The sequence below is a fragment of the Mytilus edulis genome, chromosome 4, assembly GCF_963676685.1.
Source record: "Mytilus edulis chromosome 4, xbMytEdul2.2, whole genome shotgun sequence".
In the NCBI taxonomy this organism is placed as follows: Eukaryota; Metazoa; Mollusca; class Bivalvia; order Mytilida; family Mytilidae; genus Mytilus; species Mytilus edulis.
The window spans coordinates 76753449-76781042 of NC_092347.1; the positions used below are offsets into that span (position 1 = coordinate 76753449).

Here is a 27594-nt window from a genome sequence, read left to right on the forward strand (position 1 = left end):
ATGATTTGGTTCTATCAAAGTAAAAAGAGTATTTTATATCCAAACAATAACTGAAATTTTGAATTGTTTGTAAACACACCACTTTTGTTGAAAACTAACGTATCTTTTTGGTTGGTGTTCATTAGTGTGAAGAAAAGAAGTTCAAGCCTCAAAAGCCAACTTTCTGGAAATCCATTTTTTTATACATGACCTGAAGACTGAAAATAAAAATCCTCTTTTTGTCAAGTAAACAAATACCAATTCCTAGTATGAAGCTAAATACATGGGAAAACTTTAAATTCATTCTAAACTTATTAATCCTTTCAATGGTGGTACACTTTTTTTTCGTTTTCTTTTCAAGATTTTCTAATCTAAAGCTTACTAGGGAACGCAAAATAAAAATAATGAATTTATCATGTCAAATCTGCAATTTGAATTTAAACTGAAAATTGTCAACTTTTTTATTTAAAACAATTTTTTAAAGTTTATCAAAATTGTTTAAAGAAATATTAAGGATTTCCATTTTCACTTAAACTACTTCAAAACAAAATAATTTCTAGTAAAATCTATTTGGTGCCATGAGTAATTATTCTATTTCAAGGATATCATGATTTTTCAAGACCACAAATATTAATTAACAAACTTATATGATTGCAAAGTCTGTTCTTATAAATAACCGATTATTCTGCCCCATCCTCTGACAATTTAATATGAAAAAAAATATTTATTGTATTTTACATTTAAATAAAATTTATTGAAAATAAAAAACAAAGTTAGCTTACAGGTTATTTATTCACTTAGTCAATTCAAATATGTAATAATACAGGTACCTTAATTTGCTACTTTTATAGAGGAGTGGTCAAATTTCAGACATTTTATACTAGACATTTCGGTTTCTTGGATATTTCCATCAAATGGAAGACGTACTTTCTTTTTTGTTAATAAAGACAAACACAAGGGGAGTTTTAAATTTAAAAAAAAAGAATACTTGAATATCATCTCTACATATTAAGTGTGTTTTAAGTTAAATTTGTGAAACAATTCTATAGAAATAATTCATTTTTATTATATTTTTACGATTTCATTAAAAAAACTATTTTTAGATGCATCTTTATCTAATTTAAAATATATCACTGGTGATTTCTTCAAATTAGCACAAATGATCTTAATACATGATTCTAGTAAAAAAAAACATCACTATTGACTGTATATTTATCTTATTTAGAAAATTCCATCTGTGATTTCTTCAAATTGGCAGAAATAATCTTTAGACATAATTTCAAGCCTAATGTAATTTTTAAAAAGAGGGTGCATGAATTCATTTTCATGTTAAATCAGTAAAAAAAAATGGGTCTTTTCCTGATATGTAACTATTTGACATGGCTAAAAGTAGCATTTGACATTAGCGACATCATTACCTCCCCTGTTACTGTATCATATGCCCTTGATAGCAAACTTATATCAGCCTCTCTATAGATCTTGAGGAACCTTAGCTATCAAAAAGTTAAAGTAAGTAAAGTTATCGTTTAAAGGAGCATAAACTAAAATTATTTTACTCTTATAACAATACTAATTTATTAGAATGATCTAATAAATGGTGGAGTGATAATTTGCACGTCACAATGTCAACAAGGGGAGTAATTATAAATAGAAAATGAGAGTTGGTATGAAAGTAAACTTTAAAAAGAATGTTTAATAAAATTGGTTGAATAATTTTTAATCAAATTTTGCAGAGGTACTGCTTCCAATTGGCTTCCCTCAGAGTTATGTGCCTCTAATTGGGACCGCTCTGCCAGGGGTACTGCTTCTAATTAGCTTTTGCAGACAGAGGTATATATGTACTGCTTCCAACTAGCTTCGCAACAAGACAGAGGGTGTGCTCCCAATTAGCTTCACTAAGAGGTACGTGCTTCCAATTGGCTTCGCTCAGACAACCATACTACTTCCAGTGTTGTAATGGTACGGATTTGCAAGTCTATACTACTTCTATTGTTGAAATGGTACATAATTGCAATTAATTGTCGTCCAAATTTGCAAAAACATATTTTATTTAACATTCTTAATCCAGTTTAATGTCATACCTACTTTCACTTTCTATTTGTAATTTCTTCTTATGGTGACAAATTGTGAAGAACACATTATCACTTGGGAATTTTGTACTCTTCTGTAGTTTTAATCCTGATGAGGGTGCGGTAGGAACAAAAACTTGTCTATCTTATTAAATTAGACAACCTTTCCATTAGTTGATTACTGCATACCCTTACCTCTTATATTTAATTTTTTCGATAAAAGAAACAATTGTTCATCATTTTATAAGGACTTTCTTTACAGTTATCCCATTTGCAGAGTACATGGGGCATTGACCAGCATATTAACTGTTCTGCTAGTTTAAAACAAGGTGTTTGATGAATCAAGTTCGATTTAGGCCTTTTTAAAAACTTAAAGCTGATTATTTGATAACTCTCATTTTTCATATATGCTTGTCACCAATGTATGAGCAAAACAAAATTATATGAAATATGAAAAGGCTGAAATCTAAAGATTTTATCATAGCTGTTATGTGGTGGTTCTTTTTTTCAGGGAAAGCAGTTTGCTTCTCAGTTTCATAATAATGAACTTATCAAAACACTAGTTTATGTTGATAGATGATTAATCATGGAATCAAAACAGCAAAAATAATTTGTAGGTCAATGTGCTCGTTTCCGAGATATAAAGATATAAACAATTGAAATTTTTGCGGGTAAAATATTCTCTCTTGACTCATCATAGCTTTAACATTGACAAGTTTAAGTTTTAATGAGACTTTAACAGATGGCTTATCATTATAAATGTAAAAGATTTATAAATAAAAAAATGGGGGTCAATTTTTTTAAGACATTCAAATGAATAAAACCAGAGAATTCTGAAAATCTGAAAAATATCTCAAAACATGACAAGCAAACTTCCTTAATTTCATACATAAAAAAAATGTGCTTTCAGATTTCAGCTTACTACTTAAATTGTATTGAAATCCCTCCTTTACAACGAAATATTTCCAGTAAAATTCCTACACTGGCACAAGTTCTTTTTAATAAGTAATAAGGGAAGATAATCACAAATTCTGATAACCAAGTTGATATTATCCCATTTCACCTTATATTAATAAGGTGCTTGTTATTTTATGCATTACATAAAATGAAATTAAGATGGTATTTGGGAGGGGGGGGTGCTTCTAAAAAATTGTAATTTTGTCCATCAAATTAAAATTTGTGAAGCAATTTTGCCAAAAATAATTCTTTCAGGATTGAAAAGTTGCAATAGCGTAACCATACAGTTAGGAAATGATCAAAGGCGATGCAAGACTAAAAATAAGTTGAGGTCAATTTAGGTTGTAACACATATTTACATATAAAATTGCATATAGAAGCTATAGGAAAGAGAAATTTGTTTCTTTTTGGTTATTTCTATACTTAATTGACATGATACAAAAAGTCTTAAGTGCAATAAGACTCTTGCATTGAATTTTTTTTGCAGACAAGGTACTTTAATGCAAATTTTATTTTCATTTTTCAGTGGAAATTCCAAAAACTTGCATGTAATTTGTTCTCAACAGTCATATATTTGAACCACTAACTATCCTACAGAAGAAAAAAAAGTTGCATTTGAAAGGAAACGGGTACATTTATCTTTGAAAATTTTTTTTACAGACTTAAAGTTAACTCTTTAAGATAGAATTCAACTAACTCAACTTTGATGTACATAGCTCCTTATCAGGGAATTTGCAGAATCTACATTTACTGATCAGGGAATTTGCTGAATCTACAGTTACTGAACTCATCTCTTAGGCCCAAGAATAGTTATTTCAATGTGCATTTCATATACTGTAGACAATAAACACAAATAAAATAAATTACACTTGTTTTGACTGTTTTTTAAGGTGTAGTGCACTACTTATGGGACAAATTATATCAAAATTATAGAAAAGTCTATCAGCTTTAACTCAAAATATGGACAATTATATGTTAAGGTGGTCTGTAATTCAATAATATACAAAATTTTACATTACATTAAGTACATATAGTACACAAATTATTGTTTTACAGAAACTATATTATTTTACATTCCCTGAAAGTAAGGCGTTTCATCAATATTCTCCTGTTTTTTGGACTTGTCAAAAATTCAGACAAAGATGCTTAGAATAACTCAATGCATAAAAAGTTTAACGGATGCTTTGTTAAACGTACTGCTCAAATTACAGAAGAGAATGTCTAAGTTATATTGGTAAACTGTGCACTAAAAAAACTTCTAGTATGAGGCATTAAACAGGTGCATTACCTCCCCTTGACAATGTAAAACTTATGATCAATTACAACTGAGTGGAGTACCTATAGCAAGCAATAGGCTTGATATTTAGTCAAAAAATGTCTGTGACTGGTAGTAAATAAGGATAACTTACATATTGCTACATGTAATCTCTTAAATGTATCATTACACCAATTTTGACAATAATATTTTTGATTTCCGTATAAAACCATTGCTACACTAAAAATATTTTTGTTATTTTTAGATTCTCCATTCTTAACCAATGTAAATGTTAACTTAATAAGAACTATTTTATCTGTTGAGCCACAAGTAAAAAAAATCCATAGCATTTAATGGTAGAGAGAAAAAGAAAGTTGAGTGAAAATTCAAAACACAATACACTAACCTTAATTAAAATTTCCACTCTTGTTGAAAATGGAGAATCTTTACATTAATTACTTTAGAATTTATCGACTACATTCTTTCTCTTGTTTATATGCAAGATTTATATGAACCGTTCATATTGGAAACTGTTCAGTAGAGTTAGAAAGACCCCAAAGGGAAATATGGTCACTCTTGGTCTTCTTCAGACTGGCAGTAAAATCCTTGCAAAAGAAAGGCGTCTGTTTGGTAGTGCAGGCTATACAAATTGGCAGTCATGTCCAGTGCGTCAGAATGGGGATTTTAAATCTGATGTCTTTTGAAGAGAGAGTGACCAGCTGTCAACATGTTAAGAACCTTCACAACATCTCTAAGGAGTATGGAGAATTAATCACACAATTATATCCTTCAGCCACAGTAATAATTATCTGAAAAAGAAATACACTTTTCAATTTTCTGTCATATTTTAAGAAACTGAAATAGGCAAAATATAGCAAACTGGGAATAACAATTAAAGCAGAGAAACTTTTCAAAATAATAATCTTTCCCTTCCTAAAACTTGACAGGTCATTCCAGAAAATATTAAATTGTAAAAAGATTATACAAACCACATGGGAATTTACATGATCTTAAATAGAAAATTTTATAAATCTATAAAATAGTTCTTTCTTACTTTTAAAAGTCAACTCTAATAGCCATTTCCAACATCAATCTGTAAGTACAAGCTGGATTGCTAACCTGAAAAATAAAATGCTTAGTCATTGAAAATAGTAAAAAAGGAATCACTGTTGGTATACTTTGTGTGTACATTATATATAAAAATATAAAAATAGATATACAACATTTTAAGGGAGTTGGCTTCTCAGTTTCAAAATAATTAACTTTTCAAAACACTAGCATATATATTGATTAATAAAGGAATCAAAAGAGCAAAAAAATATATTATAGGTCATAGTGCTTGTTTTCGAGATATTAGCCATTGAAATTTTGGCGGGAAAATATTCTCTCTCGACTTTTTATCATTTACAAGTTGGTCCTAAAAAACTATTTAAGAATAATTAAAATTTTTATAAGATTTTAACAGACAGCTTATGATCATACCTGTAAATGAATTATAAAAAGAAAAATGGGGGTCACCAGGCTTAATTTGTTAATGCATTCAAATGGACAAAACTAGAGGATTCTGAAAATCTTACCAAAATTCCAAAACATGATGAGCAAGCTTCCTTAAGGTAAAGAAGATGCAGAGAACACAATGTGACAACATACCAACAACACTAACAAATACTACATACTTTCCAACATCTGAAACCTCAAAGAGTGAGAAATTCCTCTCAGCCTTGACAGCATAGGGGGAAATTTTGCGTTAATGACATTTTGAAGTTAAATATATGACCTGTACACTAACTTATCTACAAAACCAGTGGCGGATCTGGAACTTTTCATAAAGGGGGGGGGGGTTCCAGTCAAGCTTCAGTGATTCCCTATATAATCAACCAAATTTTTTCCAACAAAAGGGGGCCCAGGGCCCCCTTGGTTTCGCTTATGAAAACACCAATAAAACCAGACAAAGATCTCTATCTATACACATGGAAAAAAGTATTGCAACACCTTGATTTTTTAAAACTTGAAAAATCAGCCTTTTATTTTGGATGGAATATGATAAAATATTTGTAAAATAATATTGAAACAGAGTTTATGATTACATTGACATTTTAACGAACAAAAAATGTTTGAAAAAAAATGATTTATCTAACCACAATTTTAATAACAAAATGAAGTGTTTTTTGTACAAAAAACTGCATTTTACAACTTTTACTGTTGTCGAACTTTACAATGTCAGACATTTCAAAATTGATCGTAAGATGATTGTTCACATCATGGTTGATCGTTATACGCCAAAGAATTAGTACTTTGTGCGCAGCCTCAATTCAAACGGTTAACCTCCACTTTACATCTTCTGATTCCTGCCATAAATCGACCAATTTGTTGCTAAGGTAGCAGCAACCATTTCTGATGAAGGGCATTGTTTATTTCATCACCTGTTTAGACTGGGGTGTCCTTTCGCGCACATTACGCCCAAAAGTGTCCCACATATGCTCGATATTGTTCAAATCCGGGCTACGATCAGGCCAAGGAAGATAAACCGAATTCCATTGGAACAACGGATCTTCCTCCACGATGCTAATTTCCAACAATGGCGAGCTCTGCACTACATTGGATAAGAGCAACTGTGTGTCTGTTCGTAAGCAAAGGTTCCCGAAATGGTCTTATCGCACGATAACCAGTAGCGATGAGTCGATCTCGAACAATTTTTGTTAAAAGGCTCCTGTATGCCCACCACTCTCATTTCAGGATTGTTTTGTATGCAATGGGTTTCTTTCTGACCAAGCTTCATTATGCTTGATTTTCCCTAGCAGATGGCATAGGGGGTCTTTTTGATCTCGGATAGTCTTTAACTTCGTTTATTGCCTGATTTTATTCTCATAACGACTAATAGTGAAATGGTGATGACCAACAATACGTGCGGTTGTCACAGCGACATTCCTGCTTCTCTTATGCTGATAATCTGATATCTTGCTACGGTTAAGAGTTGTGGAGGACCCATTACAAGGTGTCAATCACATAACTTTATAAACTTGGTTATTTAAAGTGTTGAAAACAATGAGGATAAAAACACCCGTTTTGCTGTTTACGAGTACAGTAGCTGCATGTGCAGATAAGAACTCATTGAGTCAATAATTATTGATCAAACTCAGGTGATATTTTAAAAATGTTTAACTAGTTCTATTTTAACAAATTATATATAAAAAAAATAAAGAGATTTTTTTTAATTTCAATTTCAATTTGGTGTTGCAATACTTTTTTCCATGTGTATAGTTGGAGTTGACATAGCAAAAAAGATTTTCAATTACTGGTACTAATAAATCAAATATTAAAACTACTGACCAAAAGTTTTCAAGCCCAGTGATTATGAGCTGAGTGTTTCTTTTTATTGACAGTATGATAAAATTTGTTTAAATAAAGGAATAATATACGTACTTGTATTTAAGATATCTTATACCACAATTCTTACTCCCCATCATGAAAACATTGGCACTGTTTTATAACCTAAAAAGGAATTAAAATTGACACAAGTTATATATTTGACAAATTTGTTAAATTGCCAGCCTAAATTTTTATTAATATATTCTGTATTCTGACTGGGTAATAGTGAGTTATCTCCTGATGAAAGAAACATTCTTGCTGTTTATTGTACTAGTCTCCCTTGAAGTAAAAATTCTATCAGGATTTACTTTTCATGGTATAAATTTCTATTCGTGTACCAGAAAAACATTTATCAAACTGATAAATATCTATTTTTGTGTGTTGTAAATGTGCAAAATAACAAAAATGTGTGTTGCCTTACAGATAATCCTTATAGACTTTATCACATTTTCCCTGATAATGTACAGAATTAATTGGCTTGAATATACTTGCATTATTTCTTTCATGACAAAGCCTCAGACTTGTTTGAAGATCAATGTTATAATTAATCTTCATTCCAGCTGCTATCCTTGCTGCTTGATTGCTTACTTGGCAAAGCCTTGGACTTGGTTGAAGATCTAAGTAAACATCTTCCATGGAGTTGCTACTCATCTGCCATCTGGACTGAAACTTGGACTGGTCGGCTTCTTGAACAAAAACTAAAATTATAAATTAAATAATGTTTATAAGACTTCTGTTGGTTCAATATAAATTAAATAGACATATATTCCTTCAAGCTTCATATCCTGACCTGCATCAATGGAGCCATTTTGAGCGTCTTATTTGGTGAACATTGTAATTTTGTTGGTACTTTATTTCGTGGTTTAGCCAAAGCCTGCACACGAGTCTTTACAATGACATCAGTGTATTCAATTCAAAATTTCAGAAACTTTAGTCAACAACAAAAAACCATTTGACCTCTTTCAACTTTAAGCCTAGTGCACGTTTTTATCCTGTAAACTTGTTTTATGATAATAAAATTTGTTTAAATAGAGGAATTATATACGTACTTGTATTTAAGATATTTTATACCACAAGTCTTACTCCCCTTCATGAAAACATTGACACTGTTTTATAACCTAAAAAGAAATTAAAATTGACACAAATTATATATTTTACAAAGGAGTATGTTCGATAACCGTCCTAAAATGGCCCCCTATTTTAGCGTAAATTTCAAATTCGAATTTATTGACCAATATCATGATAAATTATATCTAATACATTGGCTAGCTAGGATATAAGCCATTTTGTTGAAATTTTACGTTTCTGCGTTTTATTATGATGTCACAAGATGTACTCATATTGATTTTTCATGAAAAAGTCAATGAAAATGGGTAAATTTCCATAGATTATTGGACATGAAACATAGAGTGCATACATCGACAACAAAGATCTTTTAAAATAATGTTTGTGAAGACAATTCACATGTTTTCTTTGAATATTAAGCTTATCGACGCCTGCGCTCTATGTTTCGTGGTCCTTTATTTTGTTGAAATCCAGCTGATTTTGTCAAATTTCATTAATGTGTTAGAATTGAACTTTGACAAAAACAGTTCTGTTTAACTTTCTCACATGTCTTTAAGGCAATTTAAAACAATAATTGTCTTCTAACTATGAATTTTATAATTGGGATCAAATATGGCCCTCACCGAACTTACTCCTTTGTTAAATTGCCAGCCTAATTTTTATTAATATATTCTGTATTCTGACTGCGTAATAGTGAGTTATCTCCTGATGAAAGAAACATTCTTTGTTTATTGTACTAGTCACCCTTGAAGTGAAAAGTTCTATCAGGATTTACTTTTCATGGTATAAATTTCTATTCGTGTACCAGAAAAACATTTATCAAACTAATATAAACATCTATTTTTGTTTGTTGTAAATGTGCAAAATAACAAAAATGGGTGTTGCCTTATAGGTAATCCTTATAGACTTTATCACATTTTTCCTGATATGTACAGAATTAATTGGCTTGAATATATATACTTGCATTATTTCTTTCATGACAAAGCCTCAGACTTGTTTGAAGATCAATGTTATAATTAATCTTCATTCCAGCTGCTATCCTTGCTGCTTGATTGCTTACATGGCAAAGCCTAGGACTTGGTTGAAGATCTAAGTTAATATCTTCCATGGAGTTGCTACTCATCTGCCATCTGGACTGAAACTTGGACTGGCCAGCTTCTTGAACAAAAACTAAAGTTATAAATTAAATCATATTTATAAGACTTCTGTTGGTTAATATAAATGAAAAAGAAATATATTCCTTCTAGCTTCATAATCTGACCTGCATCAATGGAGCCATTTTCAGCGTCTTATTTGGTGAACAAATGTAATTTTGTTGGTACTTCATTCCATGGTTTAGCCAAAGCCTGCATACAAGTCTTTACAATAACATCAGTGTGATCAATTTAAAATTTTAAAACCTTTAATCAACAACAAAAAACCATATGACCTCTTTCAACTTTAAGCCTAGTGCACGTTTTTATCCTGTAAACTTGTTTTATGATGATAAAATTTGTTTAAATAGAGGAATTATTTATATACGTACTTGTATTAAAGATATCTTATACCACAAGTCTTACTCCTCTTCATGAAAACATTGGCTTTTTTGGTTTTATAACCTAAAAAGGAATTAAAATTGACACAAATTATATTTTTACAAATTTGTTAAATTGCCAGCCAGCTGGTTGAAGATCAATGTAATAATTAATCTTAATTCCAGCTGCTATCCTTGCTGCTTGATTGCTTACATGGCAAAGCCTAGGACTTGGTTGAAGATCTAAGTTAACATCTTCCATGGAGTTGCTTCTCGTCTGCCATCTGGACTGAAACTTGGTCCTTCCTTTAAGCTTCTTATCCAGATCTGTGTCAATGGTGCAAATTTCTGTCTTTTCTCTGTTTGCCTGTAATTCATTAACCATTTTCATTTTTACTTTTAATCAGTATTATGAAGACTGTTTAATGATCACATCAGTAATTCTGAAATTAATGTATGCAGATAATTATCAGAATATGGTGGCTGAACCAAAACAATCTGATGTATACATTTTGAACAAACAATCTAAACAAAGTCATATTTTCCCAATTAAAATGGAAATAAATATGTAAATAAATATCCAAATTGTCAATATAAAGTCTATTTGTTGTAATAATTTAATTAGAAATTAATGTGATGCATGTTTTATTTCAAATCCTAAATTGGAAGGATCAGTCTATTTACAAATACGTACAATAATTCTTTTAGAATTATATTTCATAAGAGAATAAATTTGAACATGAAATTAACGACAATTTTGTAATAAAATTTCAAGTGGTCTCTCAAAGGAAAAACTGATTTTTATAACCTAATTTTTTTTTTTAAATAGTTTAAATACAATTGTTATGACCAAATACTTACATCATCATTATCTGGTAACTAAAATGAAACCATCTTCCTAAAGGTGTAGGACTGAACTTTCATCTGTGCTCATCCATCTGTAATACAAACTTAAATCATCTTAATATTTATGAGACAGTTAGTAAATTGAAAAAAATATATACTGAACTTTGTGGACAACGTGTCGACCGGGATCCTTTGACGACACCTAGAAGAAACTTGGACAAAAAGGCATACAAACATACACACAATCTTATCTTAACATACCTGCTGTCTGAACCCTTTGATGCCACCTAGAGGAAATTTGGACAAAAATGCATACAAACACACAATCTTATCTTAACATACCTGCTGTCCGATCCTTTGACGCCACCTAGAAGAAATTTGGACAAAAAGGCATACAAACACACAATCTTATCTTAACATACCTGCTGTCTGATCCTTCGACGCCACCTAGAGGAAATTTGGACAAAAAGGCATACAAACACACAATCTTATCTTAACATACCTGCTGTCTGATCCTTTGACGCCACCTAGAGGAAATTTGGACAAAAAGGCATACAAACACACAATCTTATCTTAACATACCTGCTGTCTGATCCTTTGACGCCATCTAGAGGAAATTTGGACAAAAATGCATACAAACACACAATCTTATCTTAACATACCTTTCCATTGGATCTTTTGACGCCACCTAGAGGAAATTTGGACAAAAAGGCATACAAACATATACACAATCTTATCTTAACATACCTGCTGTCTGATCCTTTGACGCCACCTAGAAGAAATTTGGACAACAATGCATACAAACACACAATCTTATCTTAACATACCTGCTGTCTGATCCTTCAACGCCACCTAGAGGAAATTTGGACAAAAAATGCATACAAACACACAATCTTATCTTAACATACCTTTCCGTTGGATCCTTTGACGCCACCTAGAGGAAATTTGGACAAAAAGGCATACAAACACACAATCTTATCTTAACATACCTGCTGTCTGATCCTTTGACGCCACCTAGAGGAAATTTGGACAAAAATGCATACAAACACACAATCTTATCTTAACATACCTTTCCGTTGGATCCTTTGACGCCACCTAGAGGAAATTTGGACAAAAAGGCATACAAACATATACACAATCTTATCTTAACATACCTGCTGTCTGATCCTTTGACCCTTCCTAGAGGAAATTTGGTTATAAAGGCATACAAACACACAATCTTATCTTAACATACCTGCTGTCTGATTCTTTGACGCCACCTAGAAGAAATTTGGACAAAAAGGCAAACAAACACAATCTTATCTTAACATACCTTTCCGTTGGATCCTTTGACGCCACCTAGAGGAAATTTGGACAAAAAGGCATACAAACACATAATTTTATCTTAACATACCTGTCCATCCGATCCTTTGACGCCACCTAGAGGAAATTTGGACAAAAAGGCATACAAACATATACACAATCTTATCTTAACATACCTGCTGTCTGATCCTTTGATGCCACCTAGAGGAAATCTGGAGATAAAGGCATACAAAAACACAATCTTATCTTAACATACCTGCTGTCTGATCCTTTGACGCAACCTAGAAGAAATGTGAGCAAAAAGGCATACAAACACACAATCTTATCTTAACATACCTTTCCGTTGGATCCTTTGACGCCACCTAAAGGAAATTTGGACAAAAATGCATACAAACACACAATCTTATCTTAACATACCTTTCCTTTGGATCCTTTGACGCCACCTAGAAGACATTTGGACAAAAAGGTATACAAACATATACACAATCTTATCTTAACATACCTGCTGTCTGATCCTTTGACGCCACCTAGAGGAAATTTGGACAAAAAGGAATACAAACACACAATCTTATCTTAACATACCTGCTGTCTGATCCTTTGAGGCCACCTAGAGGAAATTTAGACAAAAATGCATACAAACACATAATCTTATCTTAACATACCTTTCCGTCTGATCCTTTGACGCCACCTAGAGGAAATTTGGACAAAAAGGCATACAAACACACAATCTTATCTTAACATACCTGCTGTCTGATCCTTTGACGCCACCTAGAAGAAATTTGGACAAAAATGCATACAAACACACAATCTTATCTTAACATACCTGTCCGTCTGATCCTTTGACGCCACCTAGAGGAAATATGAAGATAAAGGCATACAAACACACAATCTTATCTTAACATACCTGCTGTCTTATCCTTTGACGCCACCTAGAGGAAATTTGGAAAAAAAGGCATACAAACATATACACAATCTTATCTTAACATACTGTCCTGCTGTCTGATCCTTCGACGCCACCTAGAGGAAATTTGGACAAAAAGGCATACAAACATATACACAATCTTATCTTAACATACCTGCTGTCCGATCCTTTGACGCAACCTAGAAGAAATTTGGACAAAAATGCATACAAACACACAATCTTATCTTAACATACCTGCTGCCTGATCCTTCAACGCCACCTAGAGGAAATTTGGACAAAAAGGCATACAAACACACAATCTTATCTTAACATACCTGCTGTCTGATCCTTTGACGCCACCTAGAGGAAATTTGGACAAAAAGGCATACAAACACACAATCTTATCTTAACATACCTGCTGTCTGATCCTTTGACGCCACCTAGAGGAAATTTGGACAAAAATGCATACAAACACACAATCTTATCTTAACATACCTTTCCATTGGATCCTTTGACGCCACCTAGAGGAAATTTGGACAAAAAGGCATACAAACATATACACAATCTTATCTTAACATACCTGCTGTCTGATCCTTTGACGCCACCTAGAAGAAAGTTGGACAAAAATGCATACAAACACACAATCTTATCTTAACATACCTGCTGTCTGATCCTTCGACGCCACCTAGAGGAAATTTGGACAAAAAATGCATACAAACACACAATCTTATCTTAACATACCTTTCCGTTGGATCCTTTGACGCCACCTAGAGGAAATTTGGACAAAAAGGCATACAAACACACAATCTTATCTTAACATACCTGCTGTCTGATCCTTTGACGCCACCTAGAGGAAATTTGGACAAAAATGCATACAAACACACAATCTTATCTTAACATACCTTTCCGTTGAATCCTTTGACGCCACCTAGAGGAAATTTGGACAAAAAGGCATACAAACATATACACAATCTTATCTTAACATACCTGCTGTCTGATCCTTTGACCCTTCCTAGAGGAAATTTGGAGATAAAGGCATACAAACACACAATCTTATCTCAACATACCTGCTGTCTGATTCTTTGACGCCACCTAGAAGAAATTTGGACAAAAAGGCATACAAACACACAATCTTATCTTAACATACCTTTCCGTTGGATCCTTTGACGCCACCTAGAGGAAATTTGGACAAAAAGGCATGCAAACACATAATTTTATCTTAACATACCTGTTCGTCCGATCCTTTGACGCCACCTAGAGGAAATCTGGACAAAAAGGCATACAAACATATACACAATCTTATCTTAACATACCTGCTGTCTGATCCTTTGATGCCACCTAGAGGAAATCTGGAGATAAAGGCATACAAAAACACAATCTAATTTTAAAATACCTGCTGTCTGATCCTTTGACGCAACCTAGAAGAAATTTGAGCAAAAAGGCATACAAACACACAATCTTATCTTAACATACCTGCTGTCTGATCCTTTGACGCCACCTAGAGGAAATTTGGAAATAAAGGCATACAAACACACAATCTTATTTTAACACACCTTTCCGTCTGATCCTTTGACGCCACCTAGAAGAAATTTGGACAAAAAGGCATACAAACACACAATCTTATCTTATACTTTTTGCTGTCTGATCCTTTGACGCCACCTAGAGGAAATTTGGACAAAAAGGCATACAAACACACAATCTTATCTTAACATACCTGCTGTCTGATCCTTTGACGCCACCTAAAGGAAATTTGGACAAAAATGCATACAAACACACAATCTTATCTTAACATACCTTTCCTTCGGATCCTTTGACGCCACCTAGAAGACATTTGGACAAAAAGGTATACAAACATATACACAATCTTATCTTAACATACCTGCTGTCTGATCCTTTGACGCCACCTAGAGGAAATTTGGACAAAAAGGAATACAAACACACAATCTTATCTTAACATACCTGCTGTCTGATCCTTTGAGGCCAGCTAGAGGAAATTTGGACAAAAATGCATACAAACACATCATCTTATCTTAACATACCTTCCGTCTGATCCTTTGACGCCACCTAGAGGAAATTTGGACAAAAAGGCATACAAACACACAATCTTATCTTAACATACCTGTTCGTCTGATCCTTTGACGCCACCTAGAGGAAATCTGAAGATAAAGGCATACAAACACACAATCTTATCTTAACATACCTGCTGTCTGATCCTTTAGCTACCTAGAGGAAATTTGGACAAAAAGGCATACAAACATATACACAATCTTATCTTAACATACTGTCCTGCTGTCTGATCCTTCGACGCCACCTAGAGGAAATTTGGACAAAAAATGCATACAAACACACAATCTTATCTTAATTAACATACCTTTCCGTTGGATCATTTGACACCACCTAGAGGAAATTTGGACAAAAAGGCATACAAACACACAATCTTATCTTAACATACCTGCTGTCTGATCCTTTGACGCCACCTAGAGAAAATTTGGATAAAAATGCATACAAACACACAATATTATCTTAACATACCTTTCCGTTGGATCCTTTGACGCCACCTAGAGGAAATTTGGACAAAAAGGCATACAAACACACAATCTTATCTTAACATACTTGCTGTCTGATCCTTTGACGCCACCTAGAGAAAATTTGGACAAAAATGCATACAAACACACAATCTTATCTTAACATACCTTTCCGTTGGATCCTTTGATGCCACCTAGAGGAAATTTGGACAAAAAGGCATACAAACATATACACAATCTTATCTTAACATACCTGCTGTCTGATCCTTTGACCCTTCCTAGAGGAAATTTGGAGATAAAGGCATACAAACACACAATCTTATCTTAACATACCTGTCTGTCCGATCCTTTGATGCCACCTAGAGGAAATTTGGACAAAAATGCATACAAACACACAATCTTATCTTACATACCTGTCCTTCTGATTCTTTGACAGCACCTAGAGGAAACCTGGATAAAAAGGCATACAAACACACAATCTTATCTTAACATACCTGCTGTCTGATCCTTTGACGCCACCTAGAGGAAATTTGGACAAAAAGGCATACAAACATATACACAATCTTATCTTAACATACCTGCTGTCTGATCCTTCGACGCCACCTAGAGGAAATTTGGACAAAAAATGCATACAAACACACAATCTTATCTTAACATACCTTTCCGTTGGATCCTTTGACGCCACCTAGAGGAAATTTGGACAAAAAGGCATACAAACACACAATCTTATCTTAACATACCTGCTGTCTGATCCTTTGACGCCACCTAGAGAAAATTTGGACAAAAATGCATACAAACACACAATCTTATCTTAACATACCTTTCCGTTGGATCCTTTGACGCCACCTAGAGGAAATTTGGACAAAAAGGCATACAAACACACAATCTTATCTTAACATACCTGCTGTCTGATCCTTTGACGCCACCTAGAGAAAATTTGGACAAAAATGCATACAAACATAACATACCTTTCCGTTGGATCCTTTGACGCCACCTAGAGGAAATTTGGACAAAAAGGCATACAAATATATACACAATCTTATCTTAACATACCTGCTGTCTGATCCTTTGACCCTTCCTAGAGGAAATTTGGAGATAAAGGCATACAAACACACAATCTTATCTTAACATACCTGCTGTCTGATCCTTTGACGCCACCTAGAGGAAATTTGGACAAAAAGGCATACAAACACACAATCTTATCTTAACATACCTGTCCGTCCGATCCTTTGATGCCACCTAGAGGAAATTTGGACAAAAATACATACAAACACACAATCTTATCTTATCATACCTGTCCTTCTGATTCTTTGACAGCACCTAGAGGAAACCTGGATAAAAAGGCATACAAACATGCAAACAATCTTATCTTAACATACCTGTCCGTTGGATCCTTTGACGCCACCTAGAAGAAACTTGGACAAAAAGGCATACAAAAATGCACACAATCCTATCAAAACTTACCTCACTGTCTGATCCTGGACGTCACCTAAAATATAAAATGAAATAGATAACCATACCTCACTTATAATTCTTTAAAGTGACCTATAGAGAATGGAAATAAATTTAAAAAAAAGAAGAAAGAAATACACCTATAGAAAAAAGAAAGAAAAAAACACCATACATATGAAAACATAAAAATGAAATATACTGAGCCAAAAAAGTTTAGCAACACTTTTTTTTTCATTGTTTTCGTTGTTTCTGGATTTTTTTTTTATTAAACATCATTGATACAATCCTTAGTTTTACCTGAAATTTTAAACAGTCGTACTTTTTGCCAGGTGATTGATTTCGTGCCATTATAGCTTTGCACGTGTAATTGATGTTTTACCTTCTGTACCTGTACTTTTAAAGCGAAATTTAATTTTTTTTTGCACACACGTTCAGAAACACACCATTGGTAAGAAAAACACATAAAAGTTTGAAAAAATTGCATGGGGTGTCAACCATGCCTCTCTGAAAATGACGGTCAGATGGCTCTTGGAATGGTTGATGCCAGCATGAGAGTTGCTGACGTAGTGGCTCAATTTTACGTGCATAAGTCAACAGTTTAGGGCCTAGCAAACAGAAATAAACAAATTGCAACAACACAGGATAGGTCGATATGTTGTAGACCAAAAACAACCATCGTCAAGGGAGGAGCGCTACCTTCGCTTTACGTTAACATGTGGTAAGTTTCTTCTGGCCTCAAGAGTAGTGCATTGTACTTAAAACATGGCAGAGAAATTGATTTTGAATAACACTATACTCATTTCCGCATTTTGACCCTCCCGCGCTCCATACAAAAAATATCCTAATGAATATGAGTGTTAAATATTCATGTTGCTTCTGACAATTGTCATAATTCCATTTTTTTATTATCAATTTGTAATAAAATTTCATATTTTTGTTGCTAAACTTTTTTGGCTCAGTATAGATAAACATACATCACTTTCGATTCTTTGAAGTTACCTATGCTATATATTTTCTATAATAAGGCTATAAAAAATATAAAGAAACTTAAAATCCAAATGTTCAGAGAACAATTGCAGGTCTTTCCACAAGTAAGGATAATTTTAATAGTATTCTTAAAATTTTAATTGGATTACCTCCCATACATTAGCAAATTTACCTGACGATATCGGGATATAGGTATTTAGTCGGATCTTAATATGTACTAGTGATTTGTTTAAAACCGGTTTTTCATAAAAATAAACGAAGAAATGTCGAAATGTTCAGAACTTAATTAAATCTATATTTGGGTAAGATGGTGCAAGCATACGATTTTTATTGCGTCTTACACTTTGAGAAGCGAATAATCTTTATCTACTTTATTTAAATATTGTGTAAAAACGTTAATTATGAGCTATGAAAGTTTAAGTCAAGTGGCTCGAGCGTTTTTCTGAGGTAGTTTTAAACTAGAGGCTCTAAAGAGCCTGTGTCGCTCACCTTGGTCTATGTGAATATTAAACAAAGGACACACTGTCAGATGGATTCAAGACAAAATTGTGGTTTGGTGATGGTGATGTGTTTGTAAATCTTACTTTACTGAACATTCTTGCTGCTTACAATTATCTCTATCTATAATGAACTTGACCCAGTAGTTACAGTGGAAAATGTAAGTAAAATTTTACAAATTTTGTGAAAATTGTTAAAAATGACTATATAAAGGGCAATAACTCCTTAGGGGGTCAATTGACCATTTTGGTCATGTTGACTTCTTTTCAGGTCTTACTTTGCTGTACATTCTTGCTGTTTACAGTTTATCTCTATCTATAATAATATTCAAGATAATAACCAAAAACAGCAAAATGTCCTTAAAATTACCAATTCAGGGGCAGCAACCCAACAAAGGGTTGTCCTATTGGTCTGTAAATTTCAGGGCAGATAGATCTTGACCTGATTTATTTTAAACCTGTCATATTTGCTCTAAATGCTTTAATGGTTTTTGAGTTATAACCCAAAAACTGCATTTTACCCCTTTGTTCTATTTTAGCCGTGGCGGCCATCTTGGTTGGAAGACCGAGTCACCCGACACATTTTTTTAACTAGATACCCCAAAGATGATTGTGGCCCAGTTTGGATTAATTTGGCCCAGTAGTTTCAGAGAAGAAGATTTTTGTAAAAGATTACTAAGATTTACAAAACATGATTAAAAATTGACTATAAAGGGCAATAACTCCTAAAGGGGTCAACTGACCATTTCGGTCATGTTGACTTATTTGTAAATCTTACTTTGCTGAACATTATTGCTATTTACAGTTAATCTCTATCTATAATAATGTTCAAAATAATAACCAAAAACAGCAAAATTTCCTTAAAATTACCAATTCAGGGGTAGCAACCCAACAACAGGTTGTCCAATTCATCTGAAAATTTCAGGGCAGATAGATCTTGACCTGATCAACAATTTTACGACGTCAGATTTGCTCTAGATGCTTTGGTTTTTGAGTTATAAGCAAAAAACTGCATTTTACCCCTGTGTTCTATTTTTAGCCATGGTGGCCATATTGGTTGGTTGGCCGGGTCACCGGACATATTTTTAAAACTAGATACCCGAGTGATGATTGTGGCCAAGTTTGGTTTAATTTGGCCAAGTAGTTTCAGAGGAGAAGATTTTTGTAAAAGTTAACGACGACGGACCAGGTGAGCTAAACATTGCAAAGAAATATTTTAACAGTGGGACAGCTTTTATTAGTCTTCACTATCTATAGATTAGCTTTCATTAGTCTTTACTATCTATAGATTAACAACTTTTGTTTATATTTATAATTTAGAATCATCATTGAAGGTGGAGCACAACTGCAGAAATTCTTGTATTGTAGTTCCTGAGAAAAATGAGACGAAAAATATTCATGGGATGGACGGACTGATGAACTGATGGCTTGATCAACAGACAGAGGTAAAACAGTATTACCTCCCCCCCTTTTTCAAAAGAGGGGATCGAGGGGGGTAAAATGAGTTGTAAAATGTTAATATTTTTGAACTATGAGATTTCAAATTATTAGAACATATATTATAGACATTAAGTAACTGTAAAGAATTGTATTACTGTATATATTTTATATAAATTATAAAATACATTTCATTCGAGTATAAATTTGAAAAAGAAATTTTGGACTAATTTAATTGTAATGATTTTTCAAGCTGTTTCTCCAACTAATTTGAAAACTAATTTTCAAGCTGTTTCTCCAACTAATTTGAAAACTATTTTTTATTATCTAACAAATTTTAACATAGTTTCAAATACAATTGTAATAAGCAAATACTTACATCATCATTATCTGGCAACTAAAATGAAATTGTCTGCCTGTAGGTGTCAGGACTGAACTTTCATCTGGGCTCATCTATCTGTAATACAAAATAAAATTATTCTTATATGTATGAGAAAACAGTTAGTAATTGAAATAAAAAATATACTTAAATCAAAGTAATATGAAGATATCCAAATTGACAATCAGAAACTTTTCTTTCGTTCTGTTACTGTTAGACTAAATTGGAGAAAAGATTTCCAATTGCATGGCCATGGTTAGATAATTCAGAGTTGACTGCCAAGAGCGCATGATACACTGGACTCTTTTTAAAGAATAAAGTTCCATAAGTCCTCAATGTTATAAATTTATAAAAAAAAAATAATTAAAGGAGGTATAATTTAATAGGTAGAAACCTGTCACCAAATTTTCATGAAAACTGCTCAAAGCACTTGATGTCTGAAAAACGGGAAAATCCCCAATTTTTTATGAATAAAATCTCATGACTTATAAAACACAAAATTTAAAATTTATAGATTGAAAGGGAGCTTACGTCAAAACATTTTAAAAATAATTATCAAAGTTTTAATGCAAATTGGTTAAAGCATTTTGGAGTTATTGTTGGACAAGGTATACCATAATAAGTCCCTTAAATGGGCGTATAAAAATAAAAAGATGGGGTATGATGAGACAACTCTCCACAAGAGACCAAATGACACAGAAATTAACAACTATAAGACAGCCTGTGTAATGACAATATGTCTGGAGGATGTGGTATTTCAATCAACCTTCTGATCATCACAAGCCAATGAAAAGTGTTCAGACCCAATGCATGCAGCTAAAAGACATAATTAACAAATATGAGTAACCAGTCCAACAGAATTCAAATGATCTAAAATAAAAGTTTTGACATTCATGGCCCATAATTCACAATTTTCAGGAAGTATAATATTACAATGAAAGATGACCTTAATATCACTCAGGTAACAAACTTTTAGAAAACATGATATGCTGAAGGCTACAACAAATTAATTTCTAGTTCTTCTTACACTTATAAAAAAAAGGGTAGCGAGAGAGCGAAAGTTTGTTGGTTTTTTTTTCTTTGAAATTTCATTACTTGGCAGGCTAAAGAATTTTTACTAGTGACCAATATTATTTTGAAATATTAGAAAAATAAAATCTATGAAAAACATTTTATGCCACCTACTAATCTCTCAAAGAGATAACGTTTAAGCAAGGGTTTTTAATCCACAGAGTTCTGAACTATTTACACAATGCATCATATCTTACATTCATATTTTTACTGCATGCTGTGATATGAATGTCCAACTCTGACAAGGGTTTTACTTCCATTTTGAAAAGACCAGGGGCGGATCCAGGATTTCCGGTTAGTGGGGGTGTAAAGTGTTATTTTTGCCGAGCGGAGCGAGGCGAAATATTTTTTTTGGAGGTAAAATAATTGAAATATTCTTCTATAAGGGTGATATGTAGATATCTCTAACTATTGTGTGGTAAAATTAGCGAGAAATTAAAGTTTTAAGCTGAAACCACCACCTGACAAGAATCTACAATCACTGCAATTAACAAGAAGTATGTGAGCTTCTATTCATTGAAACTTTTCTTATATATTTTCCAGAAAACAGGACTGAAGACAATAAGGATAGAGATAATATTATGTTTTGCTAACGAAAATTTTTAATTTTACCAGCGATTTTTAATTGTCCTTTCATAATGTCTGTTTTTTACTCTTTATTTTCGGAGGTCGTGCCAGATTTAACTGTGTTCGCCACAAACAACTAAAATCAGAATGAGATGCATTTACGAAGTTATGTTTATTTACTTGGGATCCCAAGCATGTTATACGGTACATAATTCGACTAAATTTTTAGGTTGCAAGTAAGAAATAAATATAGGCACAGAGATACAAATTTATAACCTAACCTTTTGCTTGAAACAGTATTTCTATCTTTCATTACGGATATTATGAAAGAATCTCACCTGGCTGCCGACTGTTTTCTTGACCGTGCCATGATGAAATTGTGAAAGTGAGTAAGGGATGTTTTGGAACTTAGATTATCAAAGAAATTGATTATAAAAACCGCAAATACAATGTAATATTTGTTTTTACTTTAACTGCTAAAAAAACCTATTATATTTGTCATCAAATGCAGCCTCACGTTTGACACCTTCCTTCGAAATAATTTATAGAACTTTAATAAAACGTAGGTCAGAGGTTTCATTATCTTTCATGTTGACTGGTACTTTCCACGCGTTTCTAGGTGGTACTTTTCAATTTATTCCATGAGGGGGGGGGGGGGGGGGGGGAGAAAAATTAATAGCAATCAGATCTTTATGTATATGGGATATATTGATCTGTGTTGAAGGCCATACTGTGTGTGACCTGTATTGGTTACATACCTCAACATATTTGGTATCTGGTGAATGTTTGTCTCATTGATAAACATACAAATTACTTTCAAAAGATTTAGTACATTGTTCAGTTGGATTGATGTGCTATTTCAAATACCACAAACACTTTCTTATCAATTTCCATGCTTTATAACTTTGTAATGATACTAAAAAATATAAATTAAAGTTTGGAGGAAAAAAAACTTGGTCAAGGTTAGATGAATCATGCCAGACAGACATGTACAGCTGACAATTCTTCCATACAACAAATATAGTTAATTGACCTATTGCTTATACATGAAGTTCATGAAAAACAGACCAAAAACGGATGGACGAACGAAAAGACGGACGACAAAAACAGAGGCACAGACCAGGAAACATAATGCCCTCCACTATTGTAGGTGGCGCATAAAAAAAGTTAACAAATATAATAGTATCATTGTGGTACCACTCCAATGCATTACACTGCCATCATTGGGATTATCTCTTCATCCATTTTATATTGTCATCAAGACATTGAACAAGAGTGCACACACTGAAATGTCTCGCCTTCTTTACTAATCATTGATATTATGTTGATACTCCTAAATATAAAGTTTTATTACGACTGTCACATAAACTTAACATGAACCATGAAAATGAGGTCAAGGTCAGTTGAACCATATGCCAGGCAGACATGTACAGCTAACAATGCTTCCATACAACAAATATAGTTGACCTATTGCTTATAGTTTAAGAAAATAGACCAAAACTCAAAAACTTAACACTGAGCAATGAACCGTGAAAACCAGGTCAAGGTCAAATAATTCCTGCAAGACTGACATATAGATCATAAAATATTTCCATACACCAAATATAGTTGACCTATGACTTATTTTATTAGATAAAAAGACCAAAACTCAAAAACTTAACTTTGACCACTGAACCATGAAAATGAGGTCAAGGTCAGATGACATCTGCCCGCTAGACATGTACACCTTACAATCATTCCATACAACAAATATAGTAAACCTATTGCATAAAGTATGAGAAAAACAGACCAAAACACAAAAACTTAACTACATGTATAACCACTGAACCATGAAAATGAGGTCAAGGTCAGATGACACCTGCCAGTTGGACATGTACACCTTACAGTCCTTCCATACACCGAATATACTAGACCTATTGCTTATAGTATCTGAGATATGGACTTGACCACCAAAACTTAACCTTGTTCGCTGATCCATGAAATGAGGTCGAGGTCAAGTGAAAACTGTCTGATGGGCATGAGGACCTTGCGAGGTAGCACATACTAAATATAGTTCTTATTACTTACAGTAAGAAAGAATTTAACATTACAAAAAATCTGAACTTTTTTTTCAAGTGGTCACTGAACCATGAAAATGAGGTCAAGGACAATGGACATGTGACTGACGGAAACTTCGTAACATGAGGCATCTATATACAAAATATGAAGCATCCAGGTCTTCCACCTTCTAAAATATATAGCTTTTAAGAAGTGAGCTAACACTGCCGCCGCCGGATCAATATCCCCATGTCGAGCTTTCTGCAACAAAAGTTGCAGGCTCGACAAAAATCTTCCAAATTATTCAGAGGCGTCAGTGCTTAATATAGTGCCAAATTGTGGTCTCTTTTAAAAAAAAAAGTACTTTTTTTCTGAACAGAAACTTCAGCTGTATAAATATGTTGACTATTATTGAAATACAGGTGGTTTATATTATCAGCCAAGTGGAATTTCTCTCGGGAAAGTGTTTACTTTTGTGAAATATAAAATAATTTGAGTTTTAATAAGGCAAGGATTTTTAGTTTATTGGTTTATTGATAAACTTAATTCTTTGAAATTTTCATGCAGAAATTTCATACTTTTTTAATTTTCCATTTAAAACTTTCTGTCATGAAGTCATGTTAAATAAACTTATTATCTAGTTCTCCTGAAAAGTTATTTTTGTTGATGACCTGTGCCTTGACATTTTAGTAATTAAAATTGTTCCTTTTCATTAGGTTAAATTTATAATTTCATAACTATAGCTTGCTTGGCATTTTTAGACAAGAGAAATCATATGGAAAAAAAATACATGCCAAGTTAATTAATTCAAAATAATGCTTAGCTTTATACCTCACATATTGTGCATGTAGCACATTTCCATAGTGACCATAAAATATGATTTTGTTGTATCATTCATGTTTTTGGCAGGACCTAAACAAATTAGTATACAGGTTGCCACCCCAGGTGGAGATAACTCTTAAATTCGGGGTGACATTTTCTAGATGTTGAAGTAAAACTTTGATTTTTTAACTTAAAAGGGGGAACATTTTTGGACATGTTTTGACCATATAATACCAGATAGATGTAAAGTTCTCAGTGGCGGATCCAGAATTTATCATAAAGGGGGAGGGGGGCTGCTGACTGTCCTAAGGGGGCCCAGCTCCAGTCTTGTTTCAGTGAATCCCTATATATAATCAACCAATTTATTCTAAAGAAAGCCCCCCCCCCCCCCTGGATCCACCTATGGTTCTTTGGGTATAGTTTCCTCAAATAATATAAATATGTGCTCATTTGTACTAAGTGATTTTTACAAAAAAAACTTTTTTTATATCACTTGAATAATTGTTGAAGTGTACCTCTCATAATAGGGATAGTCATTTACATTGAGAGGTTACCCCTCATTTGAGCGGTTGCTAATTCTCAACCTGAAATGGTTAATATAGTTGTCAGTACAACAAAAATGATAGACTCCAACTATACAATCCTGTAAAACATTGAATATGGTTTATACTACATAATACTTTATACTAGACCTGCTTTTATTTATTTCTATTTATTGCTATGGCATGTTATTTCAACTCGATTTATACCCAAAAAAAAAACATGCATGCCGTGCGGGTCGAGTAGACCCGCCAGGCAAAATATAATAGTGTAACAAGTTCAAAGCAGATTACTGAATTATGAAATTTGAATTTTAAATCTATTCTTCTTTCTGAATTGTCTTTTATAAACTCGTTTTCGAGACGACAGCAACCAAAATAAACTTGAAATTAATTCAGAAGAAAATACTGTTTAAATAAAAACTTTTATTTAGGCTTTGCAGGTAGTCATAATTATATATACATATGTCAAGAATATAATACAAATGAAATACGAAGTGATCATTTTTAATCAAAAATTTACACATTCATTTTGTGCAACACTTCTACTACTTTTCCATTAATTTGTTAACATGTTATCATTAAAGAAAGAATAAAATCTACCTTATGCAAGAGACTTTCCAACCAAAGTGATATTTATCCGAGTATTTATCCTAAGTGAACAGCCTGTTTCGTGTAACTAGTAATTCAAAATGAATTCCATGATAAAGTGTTCACAAACTAGAACAAAAGAACTTTTCCGCCAAATCCTAGTGCCCAATAAATGGCCGTGAGGCATTTTGTCTAATGAACCATGAAGCCTAAATACAGTATTGTGAAATCTGTTCAAGTTAAAAACACAAGTTTAACATTTCTAAAGCCGTATCAAAAAGATACACCAACTTCTGTTAGGTTTTTTTTTTGGTGATTTTTAGGTGCAAAGACACTAGAGCATAAGGATATTTTTTTCCATCAGTATCAATTAGTTTTCTAGTTTGCAGAACAAAAGCATTTTGAACCATTCAAAGACAAACTGTTTTCAGTCCTTAAATGGTCAGGTAGGCCAGTGGCGGATTCAGAGGGGGCGTAGAGGGCGCACCTTTGCTGGCACTTTTTTTTTATAACATGATTAATAATCAGCCTAGACTTCGTGAAGTTAGCTGTGTATTTAATTTTAATGCGACAGTTCTCCACTTATAAAGATAATTTTCGCTCGTACTCACTGTAATATATTATTGATTATGTCAAATTTATGGGATTCGCTTCGGTGGAGTTGACAAGTACGTCAAAAAATCGTCACTCAGTCATTTTGCCGAAATTCAGATTATACCGACTAACACATATTTAGGCTAAGGATGACGCCTTCAAAGTATTGCGGAGCAAGGACGTATTGACTTCTTTATCACAATTACACCCAACAGAAAATTATAGTCTATTACACTCTAAAAAAAAACGGGCGCATTTTTTTTTTTTGGGGGGGGGGGGATTGCATGTGAATCCCATATCTGACCGGAAGGTCTGTTCCGCCGAACTGATATACTGAATATTTTTTTCAAAACCCGACTGCAACCGGCCTGCTGGGTGTGGCCTATATGTCTAACGTAAATGTCTAACGTTATTCACAACTTCATGTTTGTTTCCGATTCATGCGTAGCCTTTTGGTTGATTTGTACCCCTCGCTTCCATTGTTGGGTGAAACATTTCAACCAAACATTTCAATGGATAAAAAATTCTTGTTTTTTTTTCTACGTGTCGGTCGTATTGTAAATTTCATTGAATATCCGTATATCTTGTTGACATCACGAAATCTGTAAAGTTATGCTAACTAACCATACAACAAACGGGAATTTCCCATGTCCACTTTTTATTGACAAATTCCACTTCAAATATATCAAATAGTACATAGCTTTGAATCCATTCAATCATTTTATAATAGACAATCAATGTAGAGAATACAGCACCAAAAATGTCCAGCTCCTACAAAATGCATTTTACACTTATTTTATGTTTTTTAGCACAAAAAGGTCCCCAAAAATTATTATTTCG

At 33.1% G+C, this 27594-nt stretch overlaps 2 long non-coding RNA genes across 2 annotated transcripts; both read right to left on the bottom strand.

Annotated features, from left to right (window-relative positions):
- Positions 1–1936: 1936 nt before the first annotated feature.
- On the bottom strand, positions 1937–12331 carry LOC139520569 (uncharacterized). Its single transcript, XR_011663919.1, has 9 exons — positions 11069–12331; positions 10422–10650; positions 10220–10292; positions 9659–9864; positions 8679–8747; positions 8218–8327; positions 7684–7752; positions 5315–5379; positions 1937–5069 (listed from the first exon to the last, which is right to left on the bottom strand). It is a non-coding gene; the product is annotated as an uncharacterized lncRNA (long non-coding RNA).
- A 4430-nt stretch (positions 12332–16761) lies between these two features.
- Positions 16762–26620, bottom strand: LOC139520570 (uncharacterized). Its single transcript, XR_011663920.1, has 3 exons — positions 26173–26620; positions 20534–20611; positions 16762–17270 (listed from the first exon to the last, which is right to left on the bottom strand). It is a non-coding gene; the product is annotated as an uncharacterized lncRNA (long non-coding RNA).
- Between the last annotated feature and the right edge of the window lie 974 nt (positions 26621–27594).